Source organism: Mustela lutreola, chromosome 8, assembly GCF_030435805.1.
Source record: "Mustela lutreola isolate mMusLut2 chromosome 8, mMusLut2.pri, whole genome shotgun sequence".
Classification (NCBI taxonomy): Eukaryota; Metazoa; Chordata; class Mammalia; order Carnivora; family Mustelidae; genus Mustela; species Mustela lutreola.
Window position 1 is genome coordinate 133,574,059 of NC_081297.1, and position 11,178 is coordinate 133,585,236.

The 11,178-nt window shown below is 41.5% G+C and overlaps 1 protein-coding gene across 1 annotated transcript in view; it reads right to left on the reverse strand.

Moving 5' to 3' along the window:
• C8H12orf42 (chromosome 8 C12orf42 homolog) overlaps positions 1–7,010 on the reverse strand; it is a 148,898-nt gene extending 141,888 nt beyond the window's left edge. Inside the window, exon 1 of the mRNA XM_059186689.1 lies at positions 6,912–7,010. The gene's annotated coding sequence lies outside the window, so the exon portion shown is untranslated. The remainder of the gene's footprint in view (positions 1–6,911) is intronic.
• Positions 7,011–11,178: the final 4,168 nt, after the last annotated feature.

Sequence of the window (11,178 nt, forward strand, 5' to 3'; positions counted from 1 at the left end):
TATTTTATATATGTACATATTTTTACATAGGTACATATTTTAAATTATGGTATTGAGGATTGAACTATGAAGTATTTCAATCAAAAGGAAGTTAAGACAGGAAATTGCATTGCAAAGGTGCTGGGGAAAAAAAGGTGCTTGCAGTTGCAAAAAATAGAGGAGGTAATTTTGACACATGACAAGTTGTTAACCCTCAGGAGACGGAGCTTCCAAAACAACATAAGCTTCAGCCTTTGCAAAAGCTATGTATGCCTGATTGGTCCTGATGTAAACAGGAATCTATACATTTCTCCCAACAAATACAAAGTTTGGTGTATTTATTTATTTATTTATTCTTTGTAGATTGCTTTATCAGCTTAAATAAATTCCCTTCTATTTCCAATTTGCAAAGCCTTTGGGGTAGGGATGAGTTGTTTGCTTTTTCATTAGAAAGAAATGATCAATTTTATTGAATGTGTTTTCTACATCTGGTAAGATGATCATTTTTTTTTCCTTTTAACTTGTTAAAGTGATGTCACATTAATCAAATTTCTAGTATTAAACCAACTGGACCTTCGTGGAATAAAAACAACTTGGTCATAATGTATTTTTTTTTTTTAGCATATGGCTGGATTTTGTCTGATAATATTTTGTTTTATTTACTTTTATTTCTTTAATGATCATGTGGAAATTGACTTTTTTCTCCCTTATAATATTCTTGCCTTGTTTTGTTATCAAGTTACGTAACCCTTATACAATGATTTGGAGAATACTCTCTTTTTTTGATTGTTGATAGAGTTTGCATAGGATTGAAACACCTGCCCTTTAAATATTTGGATGATTATATTGGTAAAACCATCTTCTGATGTTTTTAGTGTGGGGAAATTTTTTAACTACTCATTTAATCTATTTAATGATTTTAAGGCTATTTATGTTTTCTATTTCTTTTGAGTCTATTTCGGTAAATTGTGTTTTTTAAGAAATTTTTATTTTTTAAGTTTCCGAATCTGACATTACAGTGTATGTAATATCCACTTGTGTTTTTAATCTATTCAGTATATGCTCCTTTTAAAATTCTTAATGTTATTTATATTGCATTTCTCCTTTTTCTTGATAAATCTTGCCAGAGGCTTATCAATTTTATTATCCTCTTCAAAGAGCCAACTTTTATTTTTATTGATCCTGTTTATATGTTTATTTTCTGATTGATTAATTTTTATTCTGTCTTTTAAATTATTGTCTTTCTTATATATTTTTGGAGTTTATTCCACTGTTCTTAACTCACTGATACTTGGTTTTTAAAATATTTTATCCAGCGTATTTGGTTAGTATAGATAATAATATGGGATAATTCATCTACAGTTTCCTTAGAAATAGAAAACCCTTATTATCTATTTCAACTTATCTTTTTTTAAATATTTTATTTATTTTACAGAAATCACAAGTAGGCAGAGAGTCAGGCAGAGAGTGAGAGGGGGAAGCAGGCTCCCCGCCAAACAGAGAGTCTGATGCGGGGCTCGATCTCAGAGCACCGAGATCATGACCTGAGCCGATGGCAGAGGCTTAACCCACTGAGCCACCCAGGCGCCCCTCAACTTATCTTTATTAATGTCTTTAACAATTAAATTTTATACTATTATTTGGCATCCAATTAGTTAATTCAACATAATTTATAATGTGGAACTTCTAATTCTTTAAAACATTGTAAGAACTCATTTGTAAAACTGTCTGGGCTCAGAGACTTTTTTTAGAGTCAATTATTTGAAACCATTTTTATTTTTGTCATGACGGCTATTCTAGTTGGGTCTTCCATTTCTCCTTGAGTTGATTTTAATTATTTTGCCTATTAATACAATATAATAATTTTTGAGGCTGTTGGATAGATCAACACAAAATTCTACACAGTGTTTTCTTATATTTTAAATCTTTGTTTACTATAGCAAGAGAAAACTGGTTTATCCATTCTATTTCCTTGGAATTATAGGTATAGTAGCTTCTATTCCACTTCTCTAGAGAAAATTTAGAAACAAACACTCCTCCTTCACAAGAAATAATTGGACCAAGGGGCGCCTGGGTGGCTCAGTGGGTTGAAGCCTCTGCCTTCGGCTCAGGTCATGATCTCAGGTCCTGGGATCAAGCCCCCCATCGGACTCTCTGCTCAGCAGGGAGGCTGCTTCCTCCTCTCTCTCTGCCTGCCTCTCTCTGCCTGCTTGTGATCTCTCTCTCTGTGTCAAATAAATAAATAAAATCTTAAAAAAAAAAAGAAATTATTGGGCCAAATTTACCAGTAGTTATAAAATTTAAAAAGTAATAAGGGTATATCTCTCACTGTGTGTCTTTATCTTGCTGCTGCTGCTGCTGCTGCTTCTTCTTCCTTAGATTTTATTTGTTTATTTGTCACAGAGAGAAAGCACAAACAGGGGAAGCATCACGCAGAGGGAGCCCAGTTCCCTGCTGAGCAAGGACCTCAATGTGGGACTTGATCCCAGGATACTGGGATCATGACCCAGGCCAAAGGCAGACTCCTAACCAGTTGAGACACTCAGGCTTCCCTCTTGGTTCCTCTTTTGCTTTCTTGTGTCCAGACACAACAGACCTGGGTTCTGGCAAGCTCCTGATTTCTACATGGCAAGCAGAATTCACACTACGGCCAATATGCCTCCCAGACACTATTTCATCTACTCAGCTTCTCCACTGTGACTTGTGAGTTATCTTTAGTCAACTCAGAATGGAGAGAGTAGGAAACCCATGCTAGCTTAAAAGTTAAGCCTCAATCCCCAATTCATTTTTACCAGGGAGCTCTTTACTGTGAGAGTCCTCTGGCCTACATTAACAGAGCTGAGAAGTTGATGCAAAACAGATGTTTACTCTATGAAGCAGGACCCTGAAGGGGGGAAAGGAATTACTGACTTCCCAAACATAACCCCTAACATATTAGAGACCTCTTTCCATTCCCAATTTTATGTGCTTGTGGTTTGTCCTTTTTTCTTAAATCATCTTTATAGCAATTTGCAGGTCATTGTTGTTTCACAGCCTAAGAGAAGAGATTCAGCCTGGGTCAAAAGCAACTGTAAAGACGTCAAGTGCATGGCTGCACAGATCTTCCCTCTAATATTTCTCTAGTCACATATTACAGCTTTTTTTTTTTAAGATTTTTTTTAAGATTTTATATACTTGAGAGAGAGAGAGAGAGAGAGAGAGACCAAGCAGGCAGAGAGGGAGAGGGAGAGGAACAGACTCACTGCTGAGCAGGGAGCCCTATGCGGGGCTCAAGCTCAGAACCCTGGGATCATGTCCTGAGCCGAAGGCAGAAGCTTAACAGACTGAGCCACCCAGGGACCCCACATATTACAGCTTCTTAATATGAACTTTCCTCCCCCCGCCACCTTCTCTCTCTCTAACAAATTACGTCCTCCTCCTGGACCAGTTTTCATAGCTTCTGCTTATTCATGTCAGTCATTCGACCACGATCGTTAATGGTTCTTCTTCCAGCTCATAACTTCTCGGCAACTCTGGTGATGCTAACCACCAGCTGTCTCAGGATATCCAGTTGGGATTCGGGAGGCCAGGAATCTTATTAGCCCGCTCATGCCTTCACGCCAAGCCACAAAACTGATCCTGAGAAGCCTAGGGAATGATGACAACATAGGGTCAATCAGGTGTTGGCTCCTAAGCCTACCATCTCTATGTGGCCTCCTCAGAATTAACATGTTGAAACAGAATTCTTTTTTTTTTTTAAGATTATTTATTTATTTATTTGACAGACAGAGACTACAAGTAGGCAGAGAGGCGGGCAGAGAGAGAGGAGGAAGCTGGCTCCCCGCTGCACAGAGAGCACCATGCGGGGCTCAATCCCAGGACCCTGGGATCATGACCTGATCCAAAGGCAGAGGCTTTAACTCACTGAGCCACCCAGGCGCCCCTGAAACAGAATTCTTGATTCATACTCTTTTTCAGTCCTTAACGTCCATAATGTGTCACTCCCCATCTCCATAATGTAACCACCATCTGCCAAGTTGTTCAGACCTATGAGTTCTCCTTGGTTTCTCTTTCCCCCATCACCTCACCCACACACTCTCATTCATCACGTCTTATCGTTCTTTCTCTAAGCTAAGTCCCAAATCCATCCATTCTCTGAATTTTCAGTAGCATCTCCTTAATCCAGGACACCATCATTTCCTATCTGGATTATTACAAAAGCCTTCTATCATCTCCCTAACTAGCTATTACACCTCCGACTCTTCCATCATTCTATCCACACTCCTCACAGCAGCAGTAACGATCTTCTTAAAATTGTCTTTAAGGATTTTAAATTCTCTCTTAAAATTCTTAAACTCTCTTAAGAGTCTCTTAAAATTCTTCAGTAGCTCCCTATTTCCCTTAGAGTAAAATCCAGTCTTTTCTCATGCCTGACACAACTTCCCATGTCTCCGCCTGATCTCACGGTATCCAGCTCCCACTCCCAGTGTGCAGGCACACCAAATTTCTCTCAGTGACTCGGGACCCCTGAAGCTCTTTCCTGTTTTAGGGCCTCTTCACAGACCTCCACTTGCTTGAGTCTCCCTCTGTTCCTTCCCTTGTTTTAGACAAGCAATCTCTGAAGGGTCTCTCTTTGGTCACCCTGTCCAAAAGAAATTTTCCCTGACTTGTATGTAATTCCTATGTCCTTGCCTTGTGCTTTCACGTTTTGCCTGAACCCCTAAATTAGAGGGAAAGAAACTATAGAAAACAGAGAGAGAGCCAAATCCATAAGAAGTCATGAAAATAAAACTTCAAAAAATAGGAGAAGGGGGAGGAAGCAAGAAATGGAAAGGAAACGGACATAAAATTATCAAACTCATCAGAGGAAGAAAGTTCATAAAATTATTAATAAACACAAATCTTGTCCACCTCTCAAGTGAACATTCTGAACACTTATTTCTAAGTCTGATGAAATGATTTCTAGCTTTCCTGTCTTCACGTAAGTCGATCTTCCTTGAATTCTGGCAACTGCAATACTCTCCAGTTTGAGAACTTATCAAAATGAAAGTTCAAAATGAGTTACAAGCATTTGAAGAAGTCATTAGGCGGCACTAGAAGAGTCTAATGCTTCTTTTCTCATTGTGAGGTTGTGTAGCAAGCATCCAAGACAAGTTTTAAAATAAAACAACCATCCCTTAGGGCCATGGGTACATGAGGCATCATTTCCCCACAAAGCCTGACCCTCTCGCCTCCCTTTGTCCCCTGCAATGCCTCTTTGTAAATCACAGGTGTTTGCGGGCATAAAGCCCATCAGAAGGGAGTTTATTGTGAAGAGTTCTTTCTTTGCCACTTGTTCTAAACCTGTTCAGAGAGTGCTCCGTGCCTTAGACCAAATCTCCATAAAAATCAAGAAACAAGAAGTTTTCTGTACTCCTGCCCAGCAGCCGCACTATGACATTAGTTTCGACAGCTCTGTGACCTAGTATTATCCTAACTTTATTCACTAGTCTTTTTCTCTTTCTCTCTCTATTCCTTTTCTTAAAAGCCTATTGGCATTTTTTTTTTATCTACTGTAAAATAAAAAGGAGGATTTTTTTAAAGCACCCTATGTGACAGCTAGAAAAAGCTATCTATGGTTACTGTAGTAATAGTTTCAAAAAAACACCTGCAAATCAAAGAAAGACACCATAGCAGTGTCTTCAGTGTTGTTTTTTTGTGGGTTTTTTTTTTTTTTTTTCCCTTAAAGTTTCTTCTTGGCCATTATAGGGTAGGCTCGGGAATGAATTTATGTGACAGCTATGAAGTTAGTATTAAAATTGTGAATAGTGCCTAGCAGTTTTCATGCCCTTACTAGAAGATCGCCTCAATTTGCCACACAGCGGTGAATAGGGTAGAGAAGGGGGGGGGGGTGTCAAATGAATGGGAGGAGGAGGGTATGTGAATGGGAGGGTTTCCCTAGATGGAGCAGCACGGTAGTCGCGGGGGAAGAGTGATTTATTTTTGAAATTCCAGGAAGAAAGGCCAAGAGAAGCTGCCTAAGAGATCCTGAAGCATGGGGTTGCGGGGAGGGGGGTAGAGCGGTGAGATAAATAATACGTCTGTACACATTTAGCAAGTGTCAGCGCCAACTCTAAGAAGCAGGGAGTGGGCAAGGGCGAGGGGGTAATGTGTGATGGTAAATCCATTCCTCTGGTCTTCCAAGATTGAATATTAAATGCCAGCAGGGAGCAGATGCGGGTAGGGGCTGCAGACGAGGGGTGAGGCCACGAAAGGAGGGGGTTAAGCGTTTATCTCAATGGAAATTAACCACTTGGGGGGAATTAGGAGAGAGCCGGAGCAGGCTGGGCGGAGGAGAGTGTGTCTCGGGGAGTTGAAAGAGAGGAACTCTTCTGGGGCAGGGATTTAGGAACCGCGTTCACAAGGCCGAGGTGCGCGCCGCACCGCAGAGAGCACGGCCGGGGTGCCCTCCGCAGCCCCTGTGGCCCCGCCCCCGCGGCGCACCCCCCGCCCCCCTCCGCCCGCCACCACCACCCGTATTAGCATGCGGGCCGCAGAGGGCCGGCCGGGCGGGGGAGGGCGGCAGTGGGATCGCCGCGCTGGGCGCATTGTGGGCCGCGCTCGCCTCCGCGGGGGACCATCTGCTCGCTGTCAATGCATCACCTGCTCGTCTGGGCCGTCGCCGGGGCAACGTGGGGCGGGGGATTAAGGAGCGTGTGCGTCTCGGTCCGGGCCGCGGCGGCGGGGGCGGGGCGCTCCTCGGCCGCCCCTGGCCTGGGACTGTCGGCCTGGCGGAGGGGGCCCGTGACCACAGTGGCTGGCTCAGCAGTTCGCCGCTGCCCCTCCGGCTTGGCAAAGACAGCCGAGCCGCCTTCACTGGCAGAGGTGGCTGGTGTCCCGAGGAGGAGCAAACAGCAAAAGATCCCGCCCTTTGAACCCACCCAGAGGGCGCGAACTGTGACCCTCGCGTCTACCTGGAGCTTCTGGGGCCATGTCCCAGGACGAGCGTCTGCAGCCTCCTGCAGAGAAACTGACCTGCCCAACCGGGTCCCTGGAACCATTCTGAGCAACGCCCCCGTTCTGAGCGCCCCGCAGTCGCTGGGCAACCACAATGGGGTGCGCATGGCGGGTAGACCCTCCTTGGCTCCTGTCACCTAAGTTGCCGATAACTTCCACACCTCTCATCTGATATTTTGGTCTGCCGCCCAACGCCCAGACTGGCGTAGCCTTTGACATCAGAATATGTGTGACACTTGCTCTTTGCGGGAGGATGGGCCCAAGATTTACCCAAACGGGTTCATTTTCCATGGAAAAAGTAGTTCTGGGAATGAAATCCTGATATCCCCTTTCTACCTACTCCTGTTCTCACTGGAAATAATTTTGAACACGGGAGTACAATGAGCGATGCAGCCAACAGGGGGCAGAGCGAGGCCGTGGAGGGAAACGAGAGTCTGCTTTAGGATTACGTTGCTCCAAAGTCCACCAACAAAGGTCCTTCCTATCTGCCAAAGGATTCCATGCCCCTTAAACTCCCGTTCCTACCAAAGTTTTCCATGGACTCCAGAGTAGCAAGGCGTTATTAAGCTCTAATCACAGCTGGTAATATATCATGTTTTCTTTCTGGGCTGGCTAAGCATTGTTATTCCCTTGCAGAATAACCTGAAGCAGCAAAGAGTTGAGATTGACCAAATCCCAGGTTGGACCTTCCAGACCCGTATCTAAAACATTTCCAGCCGGGTAAAATCCCAACTTGTTTCTAAAGATCTCTGAATCAAGAAAGTCCCAAACCTGCCTTGTTAGATCTCATTCCAGGGGCTGACAACTTTTGAGAATTAACAGTCTTTCTTTGACTAACTTAGTCACTCCAACCCTTTTCCTACAGTTCTGCTTTCTGAAGGAACAGAGAAATTGTCCTCTCTTCCAGGCAACCCTTTGTTTTGAAGAAATTATTAAATTGTGCATTAACCCTCTCAAATTTTCTCCTTTGACTCCAGCCATTCTTCTTTCCTTTAACCAAATCCTTATGTAAAGTTACACTAAATACAAGGTGATAATATCGATCCTATGTATTTCTCTCACTAATATCTCAGAATCATCAAAAATGATTTCTCTCATCCTTTATGATTTCTATATATGAACATAAAACTATTTTCACAATTAAAATTATAGTATTAAAATTGGCTGTTGCCACCATCTATTCGCTGTTCCTATCATTTATATGTAAGAGAAGAAAGTCAACTATACAAATACCCATGTGTTTTGACATAATAGACGAAGGGGAAAAAAAAGTATGTAATGTATTAACTTGCTTAAAAGATAAAGAAAATTCTACCTATTGGAAACTGCTGTTAATTGTGATTTTTGTGGATTAAAGTTGAGAGTTCTGAGAAGGCAGTCTCTTCGATTCACAAGGTATAGTTGACCCTGGAAAAATGTGGGGGTTAGGAGAACTGATATCCCACATAGTCAAAAATCCATGTAGAACATTTGACTCCCCCCAGATTAACTAGTAATAACCTGCTGCTGACAAGAAGTCTTACCTGTAACAAAAACAGCACATAGTTTGTATGTTACATGTATATAAATTGTATTCTTAGATAAGCTAGATAATAAAAAGTTACTAGGAAAATCATAAAGAAAATATATTTATAAATCTGTAAAAATCTGCATATAAGTGGACCCATGGAGTTCAAAACTGTGTTTTTCAAGGGTCAGCTGTGCTTCCAAATACAGAGAATCATAGCATTATTCCTATTTAAAAGAGGATGAGTTTGAGACCAACCATCCATTCTAACAGCAAAGTAACTGAAACAGAAATATAAGTAACCAGCCCAAGACTGTTAAAGACAGTAGCCGCGGATGCCCAGGGCACTCTCAACACCACAAACCTCCCGAGGGAGCACTTTCCAAACCAAGAACACCTCGAAATGCCTTTTATCCACTCTATTCCTACTCCGACAGCTGCTAGCTTCACAGCAGAGATGAGAACTCTTCATCAATTCAACAAATAATCATTGAACACCTGCCACATGTCAGGCAAGCTAGACAAAGATCCCACCCTTATGGCACTCACTGTTTAGCAGGGGTAAATAGATTTAAAAAAACAATACAAAACAAAAAAGTCTTTTCTTTACTCATTTACCCAATAAACCTTTCTTGAGCAACTAATCAAGAACTATGATAAGAGGGAAAAAAATATCCATAAATAAGTAGGGATATCTCTCTCACAAAAAGAAAAACACACAAAAAACTAGAGCATAATGTAGTTAATTAGAAAATACCAGTATGACAAAGTATCATGGAAGTAAAGAGGATGCATCAGATAAATCTGCCCGGATAGCACCTCAAAGAGGTCATAAAGTGGGCCATGAAGAATTAGCAGGAATCCCCAACACCTAAAAAGTCACGGACATAGAAGATGCTCAGTAATTTGTTGTTAAATGAATAAATGATGTAATTTTCAAGTAGACAAAGGGAAGAAAACCCAGGCAAAGATGTCATAGTATGAACAAAGGCTCCAGGAAATGCTATTAAAGGGATGATGAGTGAGCAATTCACTGTAAGCCAATATAAGGAGAAGAGAGGGGTAGGGGGAATGCCAGTGTGGAGGCATGTGGAAGAGGGATTTGCATATCATGCAAGAAGGCAGACTTTTCTTCAGGACCAAAAAATTCTCAACAGCAAAATGCTTGCTTTATATTTAACCCAAATATAATAAAATTGATCAAAACAGAGCTGCCCTACTTGAAACAGAGGTAGGACCTGACACCCTGCCCCCTCTGGCCACAATCTTTCTAGACACTGCTGCGGAACCCAGCATGCCCCTTGGACCACTCTTTGAAAACCAGTGCCATGGTCTGTGGGTCATCACTGAAAATTATTGGATATGACGATGCAAGTTTGGATGGAAAGAAGCCAAGAACAGTTAGGATGCGATTGAAATTGTCCAAGCACAAAATAATGAGGATTTAAATTAGACCAGTGACAATCATACTGAAATGAAAGATAAAGAGACTTTGAAGATGGAATCCTTAATATGTATGGTCTTTTTACTTCAGGGAAAATAATTTCACCTCTGGTACATCTGGATTTGGATATTTTTAAATGATAATATATATAACAAAGTACATCACAGCTGTTGTTATGGTCAGCACCTTCCCACGCTTGCAAAAGTTTGTGAAAAAAATACAAATTCCTTTGCAGTGACTAGTTAAAATATGGCTTGGATCTCGGAATATAGATTTTTGGATTCTAAGAGAAGCAAATGGAAGATTAAGAAAAACAGCAAAAAGGAGGGCACAGAAGAGAGGGGTCCCGTACTCCCTTAATTAATAACCAGGAGAACCAATTTGCACACAGTAATCAAAGTGATGGTGAACAGTGACTCTTGCTTACACTCCCTCAAATGTGAGAATTCTTGTTCTTAAAAGGCACGTAATATTCACATATAATATTGCTCACTAATATTTAGATACAATTGCTGATTAAAAGCCCCTCATGGGTAGAAAGCCTATGACCTAAGGGAACCACAAATTATGGACTGGGTAAAACAAAGATATAAGCTCTTGCAAATAAGCTAATGGAAGAGAGGCAGCAAAGGGGAGCTGGGAAGCCAACAAAATTCACATGATGAAGATAGCTGGCATTTAGCCAAAAGTGAAAACTATAAATATTAATCAGATGAGAATCAGTGTCACTTTACTGCAAGAATGTTCTGTAATTAAAAGGGTGGGTATTGTGTTGTGCATGTTAGCACAATTGCTGCCAATAATATCAGATGCCAGAAGCTCCTGAGTGCTGAAGAAAACAGATTCCTAGAGATGTCACCTACCAGAAAGTTTACTACATACACATGAGCCATTTATGTCAAATTCAAATGATACTACAAAATAAAGGGGGAAGAAATATCAGAGCTTCAAGATTATACTTCTATCTTTAAAAGAAAACAAAAGATAAGGAAAGGAAAAATTTGTTGGACACCTTTTTTTTAAGATTTTATTTATTTATTTGATAGAGATAAATCACAAGTAGGCAGAGAGGCAGGCAGAGAGAGAGAGAGGGAAGCAGGCTCCCTGCTGAGCAGAGAGCCCGATGCGGGACTCGATCCCAGGACCCTGAGATCATGACCTGAGCCAAAGGCAGTGGCTTAACCCACTGAGCGACCCAGGTGCCCCATGTTGGACGCCTTTTATTTGCCTGGCATTACTAGACATTTTCCATAGGTCATGTCATTTAACCCTT